This window comes from Suricata suricatta, chromosome 9 (assembly GCF_006229205.1).
Source record: "Suricata suricatta isolate VVHF042 chromosome 9, meerkat_22Aug2017_6uvM2_HiC, whole genome shotgun sequence".
NCBI lineage: Eukaryota > Metazoa > Chordata > Mammalia > Carnivora > Herpestidae > Suricata > Suricata suricatta.
The window spans coordinates 45743110-45764671 of NC_043708.1; the positions used below are offsets into that span (position 1 = coordinate 45743110).

Here is a 21562-nt window from a genome sequence, read left to right on the forward strand (position 1 = left end):
CAGGTGATGGACATTTAGGCTCTTTCCATGTTTTGGCTATTGTTGACATTGCTGCTATGAACATTGGGGTACATGTGCTCCTATGCATCAGCATTTCTGTCTCTCTTGGGTAAATCCCCAGCAATGCTATTGCTGGGTCATAAGGGAGTTCTATGGATAGTTTTTTGAGGAACCTCCACACTGTTTTCCAGAGCGGCTGTACCAGTTTACATTCCCACCAACAGTGTAGGAAGGTTCTTATGCAATTTTTTGTAGAGCACCAGAAGCTGGACAGAATATAACAGAAAACCCAAGATAAACACATCACCTTGGGAGAACTTCATTTGCTAAGTTACAGCAAAAGACAAAGGTAACATTCCTGAGTAGAGTTACATGGGTTTTACTTTCACTCTCGGTTACTATCTTTCATTCATATCATCATTTAAAGCAAATGACATCAAAACTCAAACAATGGCTATTAAGATTTCTGAGAGCAGGAAAGAAATGTTTTTTGTCCACTACAAATTGCAAATGCCCAGGAAACACTGCCTTAATGGGACTAGACCCCATGGAACTCTGTTTCCAGCCGTTACAATGTCAGTCCTGATTCACAGCGGTGGAGCAGCTAAGAGCATTCTAAACAAGGCGGTGTTGCACCAGGTGAAGGAAGGCAATTAGAAAGGGAGGAAGTCTGTCTTGATTCCCATCCTCTACAGCTGCTTGAAATCAAAGTTACTCCTCTGACTGAATCACTACTAACTCTGAGCTACTAGCTCCTTTTCCTTTCCAAGGATTATTTTGAATATTTGGACTTCTACTTTACTCACTCGGTTCTGTCTACTGCCATTAGGGGTTTGGTAAATAATCTGATTTAGCTAAGATGCTTTGCTGACAGGATATCCTGTGTCTAGTTAACTGGGGCCAGAGGAAAGGGTCATTAGACAAACTGAATACATGTTATTTTTAAAAGGAAAGGAAAAGACAAAAATGTCAATGTATTTACAGGCTCTTTATCATCTCAAGTAAACTAATACAATATGATACTGAACTGCCTCCAAAAATATGCTTCTTGGGACGCCTGGGTGGCTCATCGGTTAAGCGTCTGACTTCGGCTCAGGTCATGATCTCATGGTTCATGGGTTCAAGCCCCGTGTCAGGTTCTGTGCTGGCAGCTCAGAGCCTGGAGCCTGTTTCAGATTCTGTGTCTCCCTCTCTCTCTGACCCTCCCCTGCTCATGCTGTCTCTCTGTCTCAAAAATAAATAAGCTATAAAAAAAAAAGCTACTTCTTTACAGATGTGACATTTTTTACTTCCTAATGCTAGAAAGTTCCACATTGTGCTCAAGACTTAGAAAGGTGGGTGCAGCATGACCAAAGAGGAAAATAGCTTTTAGTTTTCCTTTAACAAATTTTAAAAAAGAAAATTAACTGCTGCTGTTGAACTTTTTTGCCCAGTTTTACAGATTACTTTTTAAAATAACAGTTTATTGAAATATAATACACAGTATAAAATTCACTCCTTTGAAGTGTATAATGCAGAAGTGTTGAGAATATTCAAAGTTATGCATCTATCACCACTATTATTCCAGAACATTTTTATCACCCTCCAAAAAACCCCCATACCCATTAGCAGTCACTCCCCATTTCCCCTCCCACCACCACAGTCCCTGTAACCACTGATTTATTTTGTCTCTATGGATTTCCCTATTCAGGACATTTCAATAAATGGAACCATATACCATGTGGCCTTTTGCGTTTTTTTACATTTACTGATTTATTTTGAGGAGGAGAGGGGCAGAGAGAGAGAGAATCCCAAGCAGGCTCTGCACTGCCAGCACAGAGCCCGACACGGGGCTTGAACCCACAAACGATAAGATCATGACCTGAGCTGAAACCAAGAGTTGGATGCCTAACTGACTGAGCCACCCAGGTGCCCCTGTTGTGCCTGGTTTCCTTCACTCAGCATGATGTTTTTCAGGTTTATCCACAATGTAGGCATGAATCCGTATTTTGTTCTTTTGTATGCAAATGATATTCCATTGTATGACTCTATCACAGTTTTATCCAGGCAATATTGATGGACATGTAGGCTTGATCCTCCTGTTGCTTATTTCTGTTAAAGAGCTAAAGAAAGCTGAGCAAGCGGAAAGAACTGAGCTTCAGCTCAGAATCAACCTAAGCCAGGGATTAATAAGCACCATTACTGTTACGTCTGCTTTCCTCCTCAGTTGTTATAAACCACACTACTCCCGGAGGATCTTAATGGAAATGTCAACTGTGGTAACATGGAATACGTAAGAACTTTGTCTTATGGTCTTAATGAGGAAAGAAGACGGGAAAGGGAAACAAAACATAACCGAATAGTATCCTCCAATGGATGAGCAAACTGTGGCACACCAATACAATAGAACACTACTCTGAAACAAGAGGAACAAACTAGTGATCCTTACACCACAGATGTGTCTTGTATAATTATGCTGAGCAAAAGAAGCCAGGGAAAAAATACATAAGATGATTGCATTTATGTAAAATTCTAGAAAATGCAAATTCTTCTAGAGTGATAAAAGGCAGATCAGTGACTAACTGAAGATGGGGATGGGAAGGAAAGACAGCTACTGGGTATGAGGAAACTCTGGGATGCAAACATTCACGATCTTGATTGTGGTGATGGCTTCACATGTGTATTCAGTCAAAACACATCAACTTTATTATTTTTTAAATTAAAAAAATATTTTTTACTTATTTTTGAGAGAGAGAGAGAGACAGGACGTGAGCAGGGGAGGAGCGGAGAGGGAGGAGACACAGAATCTGAAGCAGGCTCCAGGCTCTGAGCTGTCAGCACAGAGCCCAAGGCGGGGCCCTAACTCACAGATGGTGTGATCATGACCTGAGCTGAAGTCAGGTGCTTAACCAACTGAGCCACCCAGGCACCCCTGTTTTAATTTTTTTAAGCTTATCTTTTTATTTTGAAGAGACAACGTGAGCAGGGGAGGGGCAGAGAAAGAGAGAGAGAGAGAGAGAGAGAGAGAGAGAGAGAGAGAGAGAGAGAGAGAGAGAGTTCCACACAGGCCCCATAGGCAGTCAGCACAAAGCCCAATGTGGGGCTTGAATTCACAGATGGTGAGATCATGACCTGAGCTGAGATCAAGAGGTGGACGCCACCCAGGTGCCCCAAAACTCATCAGCTTTAAATATGCATCATTTACTGCATTGTATGTCAACTGTACCTCAATAAAGCAGTTAAGAAGCTATTTTTCATAGGTAAGTAGACCCCCCAAAAGTATTTGAATGACTACTATGTGAAAAACACTGCCTTTGTTTTACATATATGGTTTTAATCAATCAATAAGCCAAATTCCTCTCATTCTATACACAAAGAAGGTTGAAATTGAGAGAGTTCAATAATTTGCCAAGGGGGCCACTGTCGGTATTCTACTGAGATATCTTATTCTCAGCCCCAAAACCCATGTTCTTTTCTCTATACCACATTGCCACTCACTGTTCCTATTACAGACTTAACTCTTTTTCTGGAATCTCTGGGTCCCAGCACTTCCCAAGTCAGTTTTCTGGCCCACAGAAGAGAGTTATGCTTTACAGTAGTATTCCAAATGTGTTTTCTCTTGCCTCTCATGGTATGCTAGCACAAATACCTTTCCAATTATGGGGATTTGTCCAAGTCAGTTGATTTATTCATTTTCAGTGGATCAGAGTAGTTAATCTGGATTAAATCAAGGCAAGTAATCTTGGTCCCTGGGTCAAAGAAGTGACTATAGTTCATCTGAGATTAAAAGCAAGCTGGACAAAACAAAAAGTAGCCATTCAACCCATTAGCCAAGCGGTGTACTTCACGGGGATGATAGTCACTCTTTTGAATATGAGGGTCCAAGAATGGGGACTCTTCAAAGTTGCTCTGAGGCATCTATCCACTTTTGGCCACCCCTAGCATGAAAATTTATGTGGAGGTTGCTGTCCCCTCTCTATATGGGACACGGACAGGGTGGCTTTCCCACCTCTGTACAGCCTCCAGAACATCTGTCACCACAAAAACTGCTGAATATCGTCCAAATGCCACCAATGTACTTGGGCCCATTTGAACATGGGCTATGACCTGGTTTAAGTAAAATTAATGAAAAAAATACAACTTGATTAAAACAACTGTTTTTATAAGACAGCTAAGTTTGGGGGAGGAAAGGGTAACATTTCTTTCACACACGGATGTCATAAGGAGGGTTCTCTGTGTTACGTCTTCCATTTGCCCTCCAGACCCATTCTCCATCCCGTTCCCCCAAGCTCAGTGCCCCAGGAAACTACACTATGAATTCAGCACCAGACTTTCTTCTTTGTCTTCCAGTTGGGTTTGGTCAAGGGGGAACATTAGCAGATTCAGAGGGAGGAAGGATCATTTCAGTGCCTAGGTTTCCAGGGATCTCTGCCTCCAAGGTCATTATAATCTCCACCTTTTTCCTGGAGGCCATGGCTTCACTCCGGAGGATTCTCCTCCCAACCCTCATGCCTTCAGGCTGCTAGAGTGTAAAGAAGCCTTGGAGAAGTGCACTTTCCCTATACTCTGCCCACGTCCTTGTAAATACTCTCTTTATTAAGCTCTCCTAAAATTAACTGATTTGAGGATGCCAGTTTTTCCCAGTACAGCTGACATTTTCTCAGGGCTAAGAGTATGCCTTTTTCAGAAAATGAACTTATTCCAAGTCCTCGATTTATATGAAAACACTGACATTCGTGAGGGTGATATCAAGCCCAGGCAAAAATAAACAAAGGCTAGATGAGGTACGGAGAGGAGAGCTCAAACAGCTTTGATTCACACTTACCGCACTGGTGAGGCTGTAAGGCGAAGACCTATTCACAAGATTTACAAGCCCACAGTAAAGGCGGTGGGTGCATTTCTTGGATTTTAAAATGTGGGAGATCTAAAACACTTTCAGGTTGCTATATCATTCTTTCTTCGAGCTTATAAATCATATTTCTATGGTGCCTTCAATACTTCTATATATGCCACATAACTTAGATTGAGGCTTTAAACCACTTTGGGGGAATTCTAATGATCAATATGAAGAAAGAGATGTTTGCCTAAATGGCAAATCTGAGAAAGAGCAAATTTCAGAGGTACCATCTGTTTTCCTTCATTGAGAGGTATTATCACATATAGTAAAAAATGCTATAAAAGTGAAGTGACGCTTCCTGTGTCACACATAAATTATAATCTCAAGCAGATTTTGATTACTGAGAGCTTATACCAAAGATATAAAACCATTAAAGAAAAAGATGGATCCTGATCCCATCTAAGCCCAAAACAACTAACCTCCTGTCTCCAGAATTAACTCAGCTACATTATTCCCAAATAAAGAAAATTCTGTAACTAGAATAACTACTTTAAGGCTGACTTTCTTTGATGATTTTTCTCTAATGAAGGCAAAATGTTATACAGCACAAATCCGAAAAGCTCTTTTAAGAGAAAACACTAAAATACTGAAATATTAATAGGGCGCTTTGTTTACTCTGGTTTGGGTGCGCATGAGCATGCGTGACTGTGTGCATGCTTGCTGTAGATCACAGCCATAGACAGAAAAGAGAAACTCCCAATTAACTTGAGTCAAGGTAAGATCTATCCTAGTGTCCATTATGAGTGGCTATAAGAACTTAAGACTATTTGAAAGAAGATAAATCTAAAGGACTCTGGCAGCTTCCATTTAATTCTGCATCACACCAGATGGCTCTTAAAAAGTTCTCACTTCTTATTTTCCAAATGAGTGGTAAATGCATGCTTTTGATTTTCCCTAAGTCAAAACAACGTATCAATGAATAACACCACTTTGCATTTGTACAGCATTTTACAATTTACAGAGTGTTTTCCAATTCATTACCTCAACTAAACTTTAGAGTAGTTCAGATATAGTCAGGGCAAGTATTAGTAGCCTCTATTTCACAGATGAGAAAACACCTAGACGTACCATCCAGAACTCTCTGTAGCAACTTGAATTAGCTTAGGTAAAAAATGGAAATGAAAATGTATTGACTCACATCAACTGAATTCATAGACTCCAACTGTTAGTGAGCTCTCCCCTTTCCTTTAATCTATCTGCCTCTCTCTCTTTTGCTTCCCTTCTGGGCATCAGACTTCATTTCATTCTCTCAGCAGACTGAAACGTGGCCTTATATGACTCTTACTGCCTTGAGACCAGAAAGGATGGGATGTCATGCTCAACTTGAGCTGGAATATCCCAGAGGAAGAACCTATTGGCCCCTGCTGGGCCACATGTCCACCCTTTGAACCGACTCCTGCGGTCTGGGGATGAAATACTGTGGCTTCCCCAGCTTGGGTCAAGTCCCCACCCTTGTGGCCAGTATTACCCAAACAAACAAACAAAACAGGAATAGACAGAGCCAGTGAGGAAATTGTGAGCAGAGAGCCAGCCACCCTAATTTGTATGTACTACATTAAATAAATTGCCCCGGGCAGAACCAGAATGACTTCATAACCAGATCTTCCAAGTGCAAGCCCAGCACCCTCCCACTTCACCGCACAGCCCAGCGCTGCAGGAGCCGCAAAGGTCTTACGTGCCTCTTTGCTCCCCACAGTTACCTGCGTAGTCCGGCTCCAGAATAAAAGCTGGACTAGACTCAGGTTCTAGTCCTCAACCTGTCAGTCATCAGCTATGTTTGTGGGCAACTTACTTAACCTCTGAGAACCACAGCTTCCTCCTTTGTAACATAAACAATTCCTAGTCATAGGGTCATCAAAAGGATCAAGGGAAGGGGGTGCCCGGATGGCTCAGTCAGTTAGGCATCTGACTTCAGCTCAGGTCATGATTTCACGGTTCTTGGGTTAGGGTCCGGTGACAGGTTCTGCACTGACAGTTCAGAGTCTGGAGCCTGCTTCACATTCTGTGTCTCCCCCTCTCTCTGTCTCTCTCTCTCAAAAATAAATAAACATTAAAAAAAAAACTTTTTGGGGCGCCTGGGTGGCTCAGTCGGTTAAGCCTCCAGCTTCGGCTCAGGTCAGATCTCACGTTCGTGGGTTCGAGCCCCGCATCAGGCTCTGTGCTGACAGCTAGCTCAGAGCCTGGAGCCTCCTTCAGATTCTGTGTCTCCTTCTCTCTCTGCCCCTCCCCCTCTCATGCTCTGTCTCTCTCTGTATCAAAAATAAAATAAAACATTAAAAACATTAAAAAAAAACTTTTTAAAAAAAGGATCCAGGGAGATAATGTACTTCAGATGACTTTGAAAATTATAAAGAGCTACCTTAATAAGCTACCTTAAATAATAAACTTAAGCTTTGTATGTAAATTTCAGGGAGGCTAAAATGACACAGTAACATTCTTCAGCGCTGGGCCCCCTACCACCATGCCCTATAGGCATCGCTTTGGAGCTGCCATTTTTACTCTTTTGGTTTTAGAAGGCACATTTCAAAAAGAAGTATTAAGTATTGTCTCCAGATTGGAGTTAGTCCAGAAGAGAAGCATACTAACAGATGGTTTAGTGGCACGGATCATACTTACCTTTTCAATAGAGATTAACCAAAAGAAGAACATTTCTGGAAGACACACAAGAAACTATTAACAGTGGTTACCTCCAGGGAGTGGGGCTAGAAATTAGCATTTGGAAAGAAACTTCTCTTTTACATTTAACGCCTGTCTCTGCTGCTTGAATTTTAAAGATCTTACACATATATTTCTTTTATAATCAAGAGAACTAAATTAAAAGCATGGTTATCACATCACAGAAAAGGAATATAGTATATACTTAGTATAGTGTCTGACACATAAAAAGCTTTCAGCAAGTTCTTATTTATTGATCAAAGTAGTTACCACCTATCCAGCAAAGTAAAATCAACTTCACTAGAATCAAAGCCAGCTTTCATCTCTGTGACTATACATGTTTTCCATTAATCTACTGCGAGGAATGCTCAATCCACCTGCTGAGCATATGATTTTAAACTCTTAAACCGTCAGATACCAAAAAATGAAAGCTACCTTCTTAATTCCCCAGCATAAAGCACAGCGCATGCAGCTATCTCTCAGCTCTGTTACTGCTGGTGGTGTAGGTACACTTCCTTATTCACATCAGAGGATGCTGGGCTTCTAGGAACCACTCTATTTTACAGTTGGGGGTTTGCATGATATTTTCTAAGAAATTAAAGGTTACATGGCAGCATATGCCAAAACTAAAAGACTGATTTAAGTGATATTTTTTAAAAATGATGCAACAGCTATGAAGTTTGGATGCTGTGCACTGGCTACGTGCTGTTCCTCGTTGCCTAGTTACATCTCTGTGGAAAGGTCAAAACGGTTGCCTCTAAATCTAGAAGGAATTAAAAAACCTTAAAGCTTTATAATTAAACCAAGGATTGTGTGAACCCTTATGTAAGCATCCCTTAAAACAAGTCCCCATCAGACTGTGATCACATGACAGGCCTTGGGGATGTCTCAGAAGATGTTTTAATAAAAGGCATTTCTGTCTCTGAAATTTGTTTCCTTGCTCACATTTCATTAAAGTTATCACATCTGGACTCTTTCTGTTTTATCACATCCAACTGCAGTCTGCCACCACAGGATATTAAAAAACCGTCCAACCTACTCAACACAAGTTCTATCCCTTGGAAGACAAAAGAAAGTCCAGTATTTTAAATCGTTCAACTGAAAAAACAAATTGTTATTGTCATCAGCTTTGCAAAGTATAGGCCAGTCTACAATCTAGTAACAAAAACTATACATCTTAATAAACAACTAGCATCCTAACTCTCAAAATTGTTCCTCCTTCACCCTTTTGAGCGTTTCCTCATTAGGTCTGCCTTGCAGATATTTTTACATTTAAGTCTCTTCTCTGAGTAATGGGGCAGGATACAACCAGAATTTTGGTCTAGAAATTTAACATGAGTGTACTAAAATGGCTAAGACGTCTTCCAGAATTTAAAGAGAGAGGAAAGTCATCTTTGTTCACTTGAAAAAAGATTTTTTTTTGTAAAATTCACATAACATAAAATTAACCATTAACCATTTTAAAGTATACAATCCCACAGGATTTACCATGTTGTGTGGTCATCACCTCTCTCTAGTTCTAACACATTTCTATTACTCCCAAAGAACCCTGCACACAGAGTAGTCGTTTGGACCTCTTATTTACATTTGCTCTCTAATTTCTCTCTGGCTAAGGATAAAAGAAATCAGGATTTAAATGACAGCATAATGATTTGGTATGCTTTCATTTCTTCTCTAATTTGTTTGATTCACAAAAAATCCCAGCATGCACAGGTCTGAAGCTGAAATGATGATAGTCTTAACAAAATGAAACCAGGTTTGGTTATCCTAGAAGGAACCCAAAGGAGGGGCTGAGGAAGATTTCAAAATAATTTGCAATTGTATCCAAGACATTTAAATCCTTGTCAGAAACCCAGATCCTACCTCTATGACTGATGGTGCTCAATCTATTGTGATAAAAGAGAGAAAGAGAGAAAGAAAGACAGAAAGAAAGAAAGGAAGGGAGGAAGGAAGGAAGGAAGGAAGGAAGGAAGGAAGGAAGGAAGGAAGGAAGAAAGAAAGAGAAAGAAAGAAAGAAAGAAAGAAAGAAAGAAAGAAAGAAAGAAAGAAAGAAAGAAAGAAGAGATAATGAAAGAGAATTCCTTGTACCTATCAGCAAGGAAAGTTCAGAAGATAGGGAACAATTAAGTACATCTTTAAAAAAAAAAGAAAAAAAGAAAAAAAGTGCCAGCTCCTGAAAGTCAAATGCCTGTTCGGAGGAAGCTAATTTATTGTTCTTTCAAGAACACTTACAGTCTTCTTTGTCCCAGTGGTTTAGAGAACAAAAATATCCAAATAAAGGTCACAGAAACATAAAATAAGAGACCCCAGGACCTTCAGTATTCCAGTTTTCCCAGTCTGGCTTGCTATGGTTAACACAGTGCAGTGTCTTCCGGAAGCAGGGAGGAAGGACTGGGCAAGAGTCTTTCCCCAGAGGCAGCTACTTGGATCAGGACAAGTAACTCACACTCTACATACAGCTGGGAAGTCAGGAAGCATCAAGAGCTGAGGAAGACTCCAGCATGTCATCCACTCCAATCCATTCCTCTCAGGCACTCAAGAAAGTCTTCCTAATCCTTATCTATTTCTGAATAGTCTATGCTATCTCTTAAGTGGGCAAGGTCAATTCTGTCAGACAGAAGACAGGATTCAAACTAAGAGAGCCCTGGGTTGCTTTGACACACTTGGGTTTATCATTTCCATACATGCTGACGTGCTGAAAAAGAAGCAGTGAGGCATTGTGGTCACTTCAGTAACAAAGGTTTTAAAGATAACTTTATATCTTTATAAATCATCGGAGGCATCTTGTAGGAGGGTGCTGGTAACACTGGGGAACTGAAACGGAAGGCCATGAAATATGACACCTCCTAAATGTCTCGCCTTCTTCTGAGTTCTGAATCTGAGAGTCTGTCTTCCTTCCTTCCTTCTTTCCTTCCTTCCTTCCTTCCTTCCTTCCTTCCTTCCTTCCTCCCTCCCTCCCTCCCTCCCTCCCTCCCTCCCTTCTTGTTGGTTTGGACAAACATGTATATATGGATACAGATTTTCAAGAGTTAGATTCACTCTTATCTTCACCTCAAACCCTGGGGGTTGTTCTCATTATTTAGTTCAATCAAAATTTCTATTTGGGGCACCTGGCTGGCTCAGTCAGTGGAGCATACAACTCTTGATCACAGGGTTATGAGTTTGAGCCCCATGTTGGGTATAGAGATTACTTCGAAATAAAATCTTTAAAAAATGTTCTATTTTAGTAAGTCATTGACATGACAGTTACTTTCGACTAGGGTCATTTGTTTGACAGATCGGGGGGAAGCAACTGTCCCAATTTGCCCAGGACTGGTTAAGTTTTAGCACGAAAAGTTCTATGCCCCAGGAAACCCCCAGTCTTAGACAAATCAGGATGGTTTGTTACCCTACTGCTAAACCTAGGTTTGGTCTTCAGACCTGCATGGCTGAAGTATCTAGAAGTAAATAGACAGGGGACCTACTACAAAAAGTCACTGAAAAACTTTAAAGTCCCCAACAAAAATTTCCAGCTATCTTGTCCTCCAGAGAGGATTTTCAAAAAATAACCCAGTGGTCCATTTCACTCACTAGGCAAGAAATGGTTTCTTACTTTGTGGGGATGACCTACGTGATAGATGATGGAAATTAAACCATACTTAGAAATAAGCTATAAGAAATGCCACTACAGTGAGGTTCTTTAATATTATGTTATTTTTTCCTCCAATTTCCACATCTTAGAGCCCAATAAATATAGCATAATATGACACACAGACATAACAGCATAAAATAAAAAGCTCACGTCTTTGGTACTATTCAAAGACCTTGGAACTTGCACATCTTGGCCAAACTCCCCAGACCTGGAGAAACTCCAAGAACAGCATACCCTCCAGAGGCCACACCCATAGAACCAAAAGGTCTGGCCAAGAAAGGAGCTGCAGGATGTCAACCTGTCCACTGGATCCAACGCCAAATACTCTAAGAAAACCCAAAGCTTTCAGGGCCTACGGCTATAACATAGGATTTCTAGAGTCAAGACAAGAACTTGCTTCAGCAGTTTGGGAACCCTAACCCCGGCTCAACCCTACATAGTGGAATGTTAGATAATCCTCCTTCTGCTACCTGATGCCTTTCTACTTTTCTGCACAACTAATCTCTTTCGCTTTGCAGTAGGCAGAATAATAGCCTCCAAATAGGTCCATGTCCTATCCTCTGGAACCTGTGAGTATGTTAACCTTACAAGAGAAAAAGGGACTTTAAATTAAGGACCTTCAAATGGGGAGAGTACCCTGGATTAGCCAGTGGGCCAAATCTTATCACAGGGGTCCTTAAAATCAAAGGAGCTTCTCTATCTGAGTTCAGAGATAACGGATAAAGATACAGTAAAAGGCATAAAGAGATGCAATGTTGTAGGCTTTGAAGACAGAGGGAGGTAGACTCTAGAGTTGTCTTCTAGAGCCTCCAGAAAGGAAGGTGCCTCTGTCCGTACTTTGCTTTTAGCCCAGTGAGATCTTACAGAACCTAACGTACAGAACTGTAATAAATTTGTATTGTTTTAAGTTACTCAGTTTGTTGTAATTTGTTATAATAGCAAACAGGAAATGAAACAGAGCCTTCATCATTGGTGCTTTTTCAATTTGCATGATGCCTTGGTAGTGTTTTGTTTTAAACCCCAATATTTGACCATCTCTTACCCAATGTTTAATTTGCTTCTCTGTATAGACTTAAAAAAAAAAAAGATTTGGTACTAGAGCAAATACGCTCAAAATCCCTCCAAGTGCAAAACACTAGTTTTCTTTACATGTCTACTTTGTTCAGTTTCTTTCTTTAGTTTGTTAGCACAGGGACCACTTACATGAGGAACCACTGAGCGTAACTGAAATCTGTCATTTTGCATGAGGCAAAACTGCTTGCGAGAATGGAAAGTGACAAATACCCTCTCTACAGTAGTGGGCAAAGACACAGTGGATCCCAATGTCTCCCTAGGGTGCTCTGGATATCACAGTGACTAGAAGATGCCACTGGCCTTTTCTGAGCCAAGGAAAGGAACACCAAAAAGTACAATGAAAAACTGTCCCATTCAACATGCCAGCAACTCCCATTGAGAAACTGCCTAGATTGATTTGAAATATTTAAGTACATTCATTAGCATGAAAGAAATCAATGCAAACATCAGACAGAAACATAAGGTACTTATAAGAGACTTCATTACTAACAGCACAATAGGCCCTGCCTTATCCATGATTTTGCTTTCCCTGGTTCCAGAGGCTCTTGGTCAACCACAAGGGAGCAGGTGATCTTCTGTCTAATGCCTCACCACAATGCCTGTGTCACTCACTTCATTTCGTCTCATTTGTAGGCATTTTATCATTTCCCATCATCACAAGAAGGGTGAGTATGGTACACTAAGATATTTTGAGAGAGAGATCATATCCACATAACTTTTATTACAGCATTTTGTTATAATTGCTCTATTTTATTATTAGTTACTGTAGTTCATCTCTTACTGTTTTTAATTTATAAATTAAACTCCATCATGGATATTCATGTATAGAAAAAGTATAATATATATATACAGTTTAGTATGAGTACCTTTTCAGGCATCCACTGGGGGTCTTGGAACATATCTCCCACAAATAAGGGGGGGCCACTGTATTTAGTACAATGTAAGGATGGCTCAGTACTCATTTGCAAGATATTAAGTACTTAAATCCAAAAGAACCTTACTATGGGGTAGCAAAAGCTATAGATGGTCTTAAAAACACACCTACACAGGCCTTTCTTCTAATAAGCTCTTAACTAGAGATTCTTATCCTAAGTTTCTTATACTAGAAAATACTAAATATATATAGCTGAATAAATAATAAATGGATGACAGATTAGCTCCAGGGAAACTATCAGTATTTTTTATTCGTACTATAACCACTAAATAGTTATGTAAATAAATAATTAAATATCCAGCAACCAAATTCAAGCCACTGACATACAGTCCAACAGGCAAAGACGAGAAACAGGTGGTAGGATAAAGGAAACAATACTGGCCATGAACTGAGAGTTATGGAAATTGAGTGATGGGGATATCAAAGTTCATTATATTATGCTATTCTGGAATATTCCTGAAATCTTTCATAATGAGATTAAATTTTAAAATAGGGGAAAGGGCACCTGGGTGGCTCAGTTGGTTAAGCATCAGACTCTTGGTTTCGGTCATCATCTCATGGTTTGTGGGTTCAAGCCCTGGATCAGGCTCCATGCTGACAGTGCAGAGCCTCCTTGGGATTCTCTCTCTCCTTCTCTCTCTTTCCCTACCCTGCACACTCTCTCTCGCTCTCCCTCTCTCACAAAATAAATAAAATAAACTTAAAATACGGAAACAGGGGGAAAAATCCAAGGTGCTAACTATTGATTGGGGCCGACAAACACATTACCACCTGTCTCGGGATATGGTGACCTTTCAACACTACAACCAGAATAAAATGGCGTTAGTTACTTTCAAAAGCCAAGTTAGCCTCTTTAGGAAGAACCCCTCCAGCATTAGACTGACCTTTTGTTATTGTTTGTTGCTGCTGGAAAAAAGCCCTTACAATGTCTACAACCTATCTGTTCAGAACAGGGCTTACCCTTCTCTGATCTAATCTACCACGATGTCTCTCTGCACAGGGTATGTCTTCAACAGTGGCAATCATCTGATCATGTATGATGCCATAGGAATACATTTTAAGGCTGTGACCTCAAGGCTTTCCATCTCAGGTTTTTAGAAGAGAATAAGACAATCTGGGTGAGAAATCTGATTTTAACTATCATCAAGGATAACCAGTTTTTCCTTAAATCCTGAAGTCATGTTAATTTTGCTAAAGCCTCTGTGGATATTTCTTTTTCACAAACATCACATGTCAAATGCATTCATCTATAGGATCAATTAAGATATTATTTTCTGCTTAAAGTTACGGTTAGATTCAAGAAGATCCTGGGAGAAAGTATTTCATAATTCTTACCTCTGGAGTTCCCAAAGCCTGAGGCTCACTGGCAGATCTTGGCTGTTGAGAAAGAAGAGAGGAAAATGTATTTTTTTAATAAAAATGAAAAATAACATGATACGTAAAAGCTGAACAGGTAAATGAGTGTTTCTGTAAATAGGGCTCGGTGGTAATGGCTGAATAGCTCTAAGGGCAGAAGCACAGGTTTACATTTCTGAGCCAAGAAACAAACATTTGTTAACTCTTTTTCTTTTAAGAAGCAGATGTGAAAATAAAAGACTTTCTTTGAACTTCCCTGGCCTGCAAGAAAACGTGAAAACACAAAGTCAGCTTGGGAACCTGAAGAAAGCAGAGTTCTTGGTGACAGAGATGACTAAGAACAAGTCTTTCTCCTGACCTAACCCGATTTGCTCCTAACAGGACCAAAGTGGCAGAGGAAGAAAAGTGCTCTAGACAGAGGTGGGGTTCCATTTGTGTGTATCTAGCCCGTTAAGAGGGCATATTTGGACGACTTAGCAATTATAAAAGCATCTTTAGTATCTAACATTTCTGTGGGCTGTTTATAAGTAGGGACATGCATATCCTTGGCCACAATGACTTCTGAGGATACTGAATGAAAACCACATTGGGTTCTAGGACCCATGCACATCAGTGTCTGTAAAGATCTCACACTGCATGAGATTGCTGCACCTGCAACCCACCAGCTCTCAGATGACTAGAAGGGATCATATATTTTAAAATAAGCCAAAGTTATTAGGAAAGCATTATCTCATGATTAATGACAAAAAAGAAATAAAAGAAGCCAAGGGCCAAAACCAACCAATTTTCAGAGAATGAACCCTACGGATAACAACGATTAGTAGGGCCTACAGAATAAGCCTGTCCAAGGGGCTCCGAGTCCAGCACTCTCATGCATTATTGGTGCCAGCAGCCTCTTGGGAAAACAGTGTGGCACTATTTATCAAGATCCGCAAGTATGTCCTCACTTATTGTCTTCATAATCTCACTCCTTGACTTTATAAAAAAAAAATCCAAAATGTAGACAAAGAATTTTTACCAAGGTGTTAGAAATAAATGAAATGCCAGTAATAAAACCTATTTAGTAAAATAAAAACTCAGCATGGTGGAACTTTGAAACAATACATACAAAAAACTGGGGAGCCTGGGTGGCTCAGTCGCTTAAGAGTCCGACTCTTGATTTCAGCTCAGGTCATGATCTCATGGTTTGGGAGTTCAAGCCCCATAGTGTAGAGCATGCTTGGGTTTTTCTCTGTCTCTCTCTGCCCCTCTCATGCTCGCTCGCTCTCTCTCAAAATAAGTAAATAAAACTGCTTTTAAAACACATATAAAAAATTTAAACAAGGAAAAATATACATGATGTAAAGTAATGTGATAAAATATAAAATTGCATATGCAAAATGACCTCAGTTAATTTTGAAACATATGTGTTTCAAATATATTATTTCTAACCCTTTTTTATATTTTCATAAGTAATATTCTTAATTTATATCATAAGTATTATTACCTAATATTATATATAATCTTTCTGATATAGGTTATTCTAGAAAATGATTGGAAGAAGATACATCAAAATGTAAACAGCATATTATCTCTTCTATTATCTATAGGATAATGAAAGTAGCAGAAATTGCTGGATATGTCCAAGATCTGCTCTTCTCTTTTGTGTTTATATTAGAATTTTAAGCTAGGCACATGGATGTCAAGGATAACTACTTTTCCCAGCCTCCACTGCTGTGAGGACTGTGGTTCTGACACAAAGTTCAATGGGAAGGCTGCAAAAGTGATAAATATCAACTTGTGGGCCATGCCCTCCCTTTCCAACTATGTCCCTTCCTGCTGGTGATAAGTGAGATTCTTAGGGCAAGCTACTACTTTAGATCATAAAGCAAGAGAAACTGCCTGAGTGATGGACTAACAGGATAGAAAAAGCATCGGTCCCGGGATGATCTTAGGGAGCAGCGCTGCCTTTCCAGTACTGGCCTACCCACACCTCTGAATTATTATGTGAAAGAGAAATCACTCCCGTCACCCACGGTGAAGGCAAGTCTCTGTTATGTGCAACTCAACTAATAACTTAAGTATTTCTGTAATTTAAGTACTTTCCAAATTTTCAATAATCACCTTGAATAACTTTGATTATCTGGAAAAAAATGTTTGTTAAGCATTGTTTCATAATGTTAAGAAAATTAAGATAGCACAGAATGGCGTTCAAGCAACATGTGACTTCTCTCCATATATGAGAGAAAAAACAAAAACCATGGTGTCAAGAAGTAGTTAATATAGCCCATCAAGGGCATAGAGCACACACAAACTCCCTGAGTTTCTATGACCCTTTCATTATGCACTAAGGCACTTTATTTCAAACCTTTTGGAAAAAAAAAGTTTTAACAAGGAAAAGTTGTTTAGCTCTAAATAAAATCTGCTTTAAAAATCTGCTTCAGGAATACTTAAAAAAAATAAAACTCTAGTCAACATATTATAATTATCCATTGAGAGGATATCTAAGACTTCTTAAAGTAAACTTAGAAACATTCTTAAAAACAGCTTTCTATGCACGAACTCATACCTTTAATATAAGGGTGTTGCTTTTTTCTCCATATAGAATCATAATGACTCACCCCTCCCGTGATTCTACTGGCCAATAACTCTGTTGACTGTCCATCAAACAAGTGCTATATTTTGGTTTTACTTTCCTCTGGAGTGGCAACAGATTTGTCAGAGCTCACATAACCTCCCTAATCTCTGTGGCCCATGGGCCTGTATTATATGATGACTGTCAAGATAAAGGAGTCACTTCTACTTCATATAATAATAGAGAAAGGACACTTCATCCACTTGGGGAATCAGCTCTGAAACAATGGCCTCACAAAAACCAGTCTCTACCCATGTTAGAATAATGCACTAAGGATCCTTTAACTCTGCAATAATGTTATGCTGGTGGTATGTGGTGTCTTTTGGAAGATCATTAAAGCCTGTGCACTGGCAGACAAGTCACTTCCCCAGATAGACCTTCGAGATGTATAGGTAATTATATATCAGATAAAGGATCTGTTTTCCCCCCTTTTGCCCCCACGAGAATGTCAAATGGTCCTTTTCTCCCCCTGAATCACAACACCGGACACTAATATGGCTACTTATATTCAATTAACAAAGGAGATACGCCAGAGTTTCTTCACTCCCCTCTCAGGATGCCTATGCGAGTATGTTTTCAAGACCCCCCCCTAAACTCGCCCTCGCAGAAGGCAAATAGAAGCTGATAGTCCAAGCTCTGAATTCTCAGTTTCTCTCCCCCTCTTCCCTTGACAGGAACATAAGCAAGCCAACTCGACAGGCCTAATTACCATGGTAACAACATGCACCGTGATTATGAGTGTATTTGTTTTTTAAAATGACTCACAGATTGTTCTCCCAGAAGCCCCAGACACACAGGTTTCTGGGTGGCTTACAAAAGCTATTCAAAGTTTCCTTGCAAATTTCTTGCTCCTATTAGCATAACTGGTGTGATAGAGAGAGATTCATCAAATCAAATATGCCCTTCTCCTTAAGGATGAAAAAAAAAACAAAAAACGTCATTTGGTTCCTTAAATGCTCCAAGATTAATCAATTTAAAACTTGGGTTAATAATAAAATTAATTTGAGTTTGTACACTGGAGATAATTAATCTGTTCCTAATTTAAATAATTAAGACACTTCATAATGTAGTTTTAGAGACCCAAATGAAATAATCAAGTGAAATAAAATCAGCACTAAAAAAAAAATATCAAGTAAAATAGCCTAAATCTGTGGATACATGATCGGTCACGTGTAAAGTGCTAGAAAAGATTAAATGTAAGTCTTAAAACCAAGATGTTTTTAAATCGATGTCCAAAATAAAGACAATTACTTTTTAAATGCAAACAGGAAAGAGTCCAGACATTTGGAAAAACTGTGGACTGCTTCTGTTCATTCATTCAATACATATTACTTAAGACCCTGTATGTAGTAAATATCAGGTTTAGAATTGGAACATCACAGTAGGGTTTAGGGAAGACCATTTTTCCAGTGGAGACAAAGACCATGGGTGGGGCTTAGTCTATGAAAAAGATTCTTTGCCTCACAAGGCACCATTCAGGTCAGAGTAAGCTCTCAGTGAGAGGGACCATTTTCCAATGATAGTATGGGCTTAGAATTCAGCGTCCTGACTTTGGCATCATGGTTGACTCTCTTCTCAAAAAAAAGAAAAAAGGCTGGTAATTTTTGGTATGTTGGTTTTCCTCCATACAAATTGGAAACAAGCCTTACTGTACAAATTGGAAACATACCTTATTTTAAAATAAAATTTAAATGGAAACTTATCAATCTATTTAACTTAAAACTCTATCTCCTGATGCTTTCATATAATACAATCTATAACACACACACACGTACGCACACATATAAAATAGTCACTAAAAATGACTGTCTCCAAGTAGCTACACATTTTATGTACTGTTACCAATAACATACATTTCCTCTAGAGTCTGAGGCAGTACAGAGGCTAGGTTATACTATGGTAACGAACAACCCCAAATCTTAGTGGTGTAAGACACAGCCAAGTTTATTTCTCCCTCCCGCCCACTACAGTCCATCACAGGTCAGTGGGGAGACCATCCCTGTGTTGTCTTTACTCCAAGACCCAGGCTTAAGGATGCAGCCCCCATTTCTGTGGTTCTACCACCACCAATGGCCAAGGAATGCACTCACATCCTGATTCTCAGAAGCTTCTTCCTGGAAGTGATAAATAGCATTTATGCACACATGTCACTGGCTAACACAAGATACGTGGCTACATCTAAGTAAAGTGGACAGAGAAGTGTAAGCCTATCATGAGCTGGGAAGGAAAACTGGAAACATGTATGACTAAGTGCATAGATTACTGGGCAAACAGTGCAAGCCTGAGCTGACACTTAAGTCAAAACATCAACATCTGGTCCGGAACCAGGCTTCCTCGAGTGATTCCTTACTCCAAGTTCCTTATATCTGTGATTAACGTTGGGCCATAACAGCCATTTTTGCTAGAATTTGGTAAGAATCCCATGGATGAAATAAAAAATACTCTATTCCAGCTTTGTAGTAATAGTAGAAATTACAACAATAATAGCTATACTTCTAAATAGTTGCTGTGTCATGTACTATGCTAAATAAACATTTTAATACATTATATAATTTTCTCCTGACAATTTTGTTAAGTAGGTATTGTCATTATTATTTCCCATTTTATAGATGAGGAAACTGGGGCATATAAAGTAACTTGCTCAAGAGATTCTGATTCCAAACTGGTGTCTTTTAACTAGTTATGCTCATCTGTGTATTAAGCTTTAGAAAATTATTTTTTAATGTTTATTTATTATTTTTTAGAGAGAGCATGAGTGGGGGAGGAGCAGAGAGAGGGAGACCAAGTATCTGAAGCAGGCTCTGCACACTGAGAGGAGAGAGCCCGATGCGGGGCTTGAACTCACAAACCATGAGATCATGACCTGAGATCAAGTCAGATGCTCAACTGTCTGAGCCATGCAGATGCCACAGAAAATTATTTTTCACACTACACTATTTTAGAATTATTTTAAGACTCATAATAAAAAACACAATTTTTTTTACCTAGAAACTCTTACCTTTTCTTACTTAACTTTTGTATTATTTTAATTAAGAGAAAATCTAGGGGCTGTTCAATACCAAGGTTTTTTTTTTCCTTAGTGAAATTACTTTAATGCCTATACACAGTGATGTTCCCTAAATACAGCCATCATATATGAGATTTTTTTTTAATGGCAAAGGATCAGCTCAGTTCTCCAAAAAGATTCAAAATGGATGGATATTTTTTTCCATTTGTTTTTTCACCATTTTTCTCATATGGTTCTTTACAAATCAGATAAATACCCTTCTTAAATAGAGTCTGTTGGCAAAGCCTAGAAATTAACTTTACTCTCCTGTTTAAAAATGCAAATATGAGTAGGAAGCACTCAATCATTTATTTCAGAAAAGGTACTCCTACTATTAATACTTATCTGCTATGATGAGAATGCAAAGAAACCACACCTCAAGCAAGGCAAGCAGTCAAAACACTATAATGACAGCAATTCCGCTGAAATCTCCCTTTTTTCACTATGGCTGCCTCACACACGTGGCCTCTGAAATACAATGCCAAGTGGAAAGTAGGAACCACGAAGAAAAGGCAACGATAATGGAACTGCATGTTGCCTCCAGAGCTGGAAAATGAAAACCAATTTTTGAAATAACTCATAATCAGAAATTCCAGAGATTAGTCATTCTTCTCTTACAGGTGCTGTAATCAACAAAATACACACCTCGCTAGAGAAAACGAGGCTTTCTTTGAAGTCCAACAGGCGACATACACAGAACCCTTGTCCTCTCTGGGGCCTATCTTGGCCCAGGGGGGATTTTGTTTACATCAAATTGATTTAACTGACCAGGCAGGAAATCTCATTATATATATTCTATATATGTTTTTTGCAATGCAGATAATGCAAGACTGGTTGTCTAAGTTAAATGGCATTCTTATGGCTTTACAGGACCTGATGTATCTTCTAGAATAATTTGTTTAGAAGGTTATTTGCTAAGTCTCGTATTAGCCATTTGGTATTTTCTTTCAGAATTCTTTCTCCCATCTACGTATATCACCACCATTAATAAATATATGCTTTTTGTTGATGTGTATATGTGTATTTTTCAAAAGGAAATGCATGGAAACATGGTTCAACTCCACATTGTGGGCTCTTGGTATTATTTAACCTTTTTGAGCCTTGATAGCTTCACTTATAAAATGGGAACCTTAGGGGTGCCTGGGTGGCTAAGTTGGTTAAGCATACGACTTCAGCTCAGGTCATGATCTCAGGGTTGGTTCATGGGTTCAAGCCCTGCATCAGGCTCTGTGCTGACAGCTCAGAGTCTGGAGCCTGCCTCAGATTCTGTGTCTCCCTCTCTCTCTGTCTTTCCCTCACTCACACTCTGTCTCTCTCTCTCTCACACAAGTAAACATTAAAAAGTTAAAAAGAAATAAAATGGGAATAATAATAGT

The 21562-nt window shown here is 39.3% G+C and overlaps 1 protein-coding gene across 3 annotated transcripts in view; it reads right to left on the reverse strand.

Moving 5' to 3' along the window:
• The window catches only part of GNG2 (G protein subunit gamma 2), a 118926-nt gene that overhangs the window by 87400 nt on the left and 9964 nt on the right, over nt 1-21562 (reverse strand). For 2 of the 3 annotated variants that reach the window (XM_029950750.1, XM_029950751.1), the window contains exon 2: nt 14506-14547. The exons of the other annotated variant lie outside the window; for it this stretch is intronic. The gene's annotated coding sequence lies outside the window, so the exon portion shown is untranslated. The remainder of the gene's footprint in view (nt 1-14505; nt 14548-21562) is intronic. 3 annotated transcript variants of the gene reach the window in all.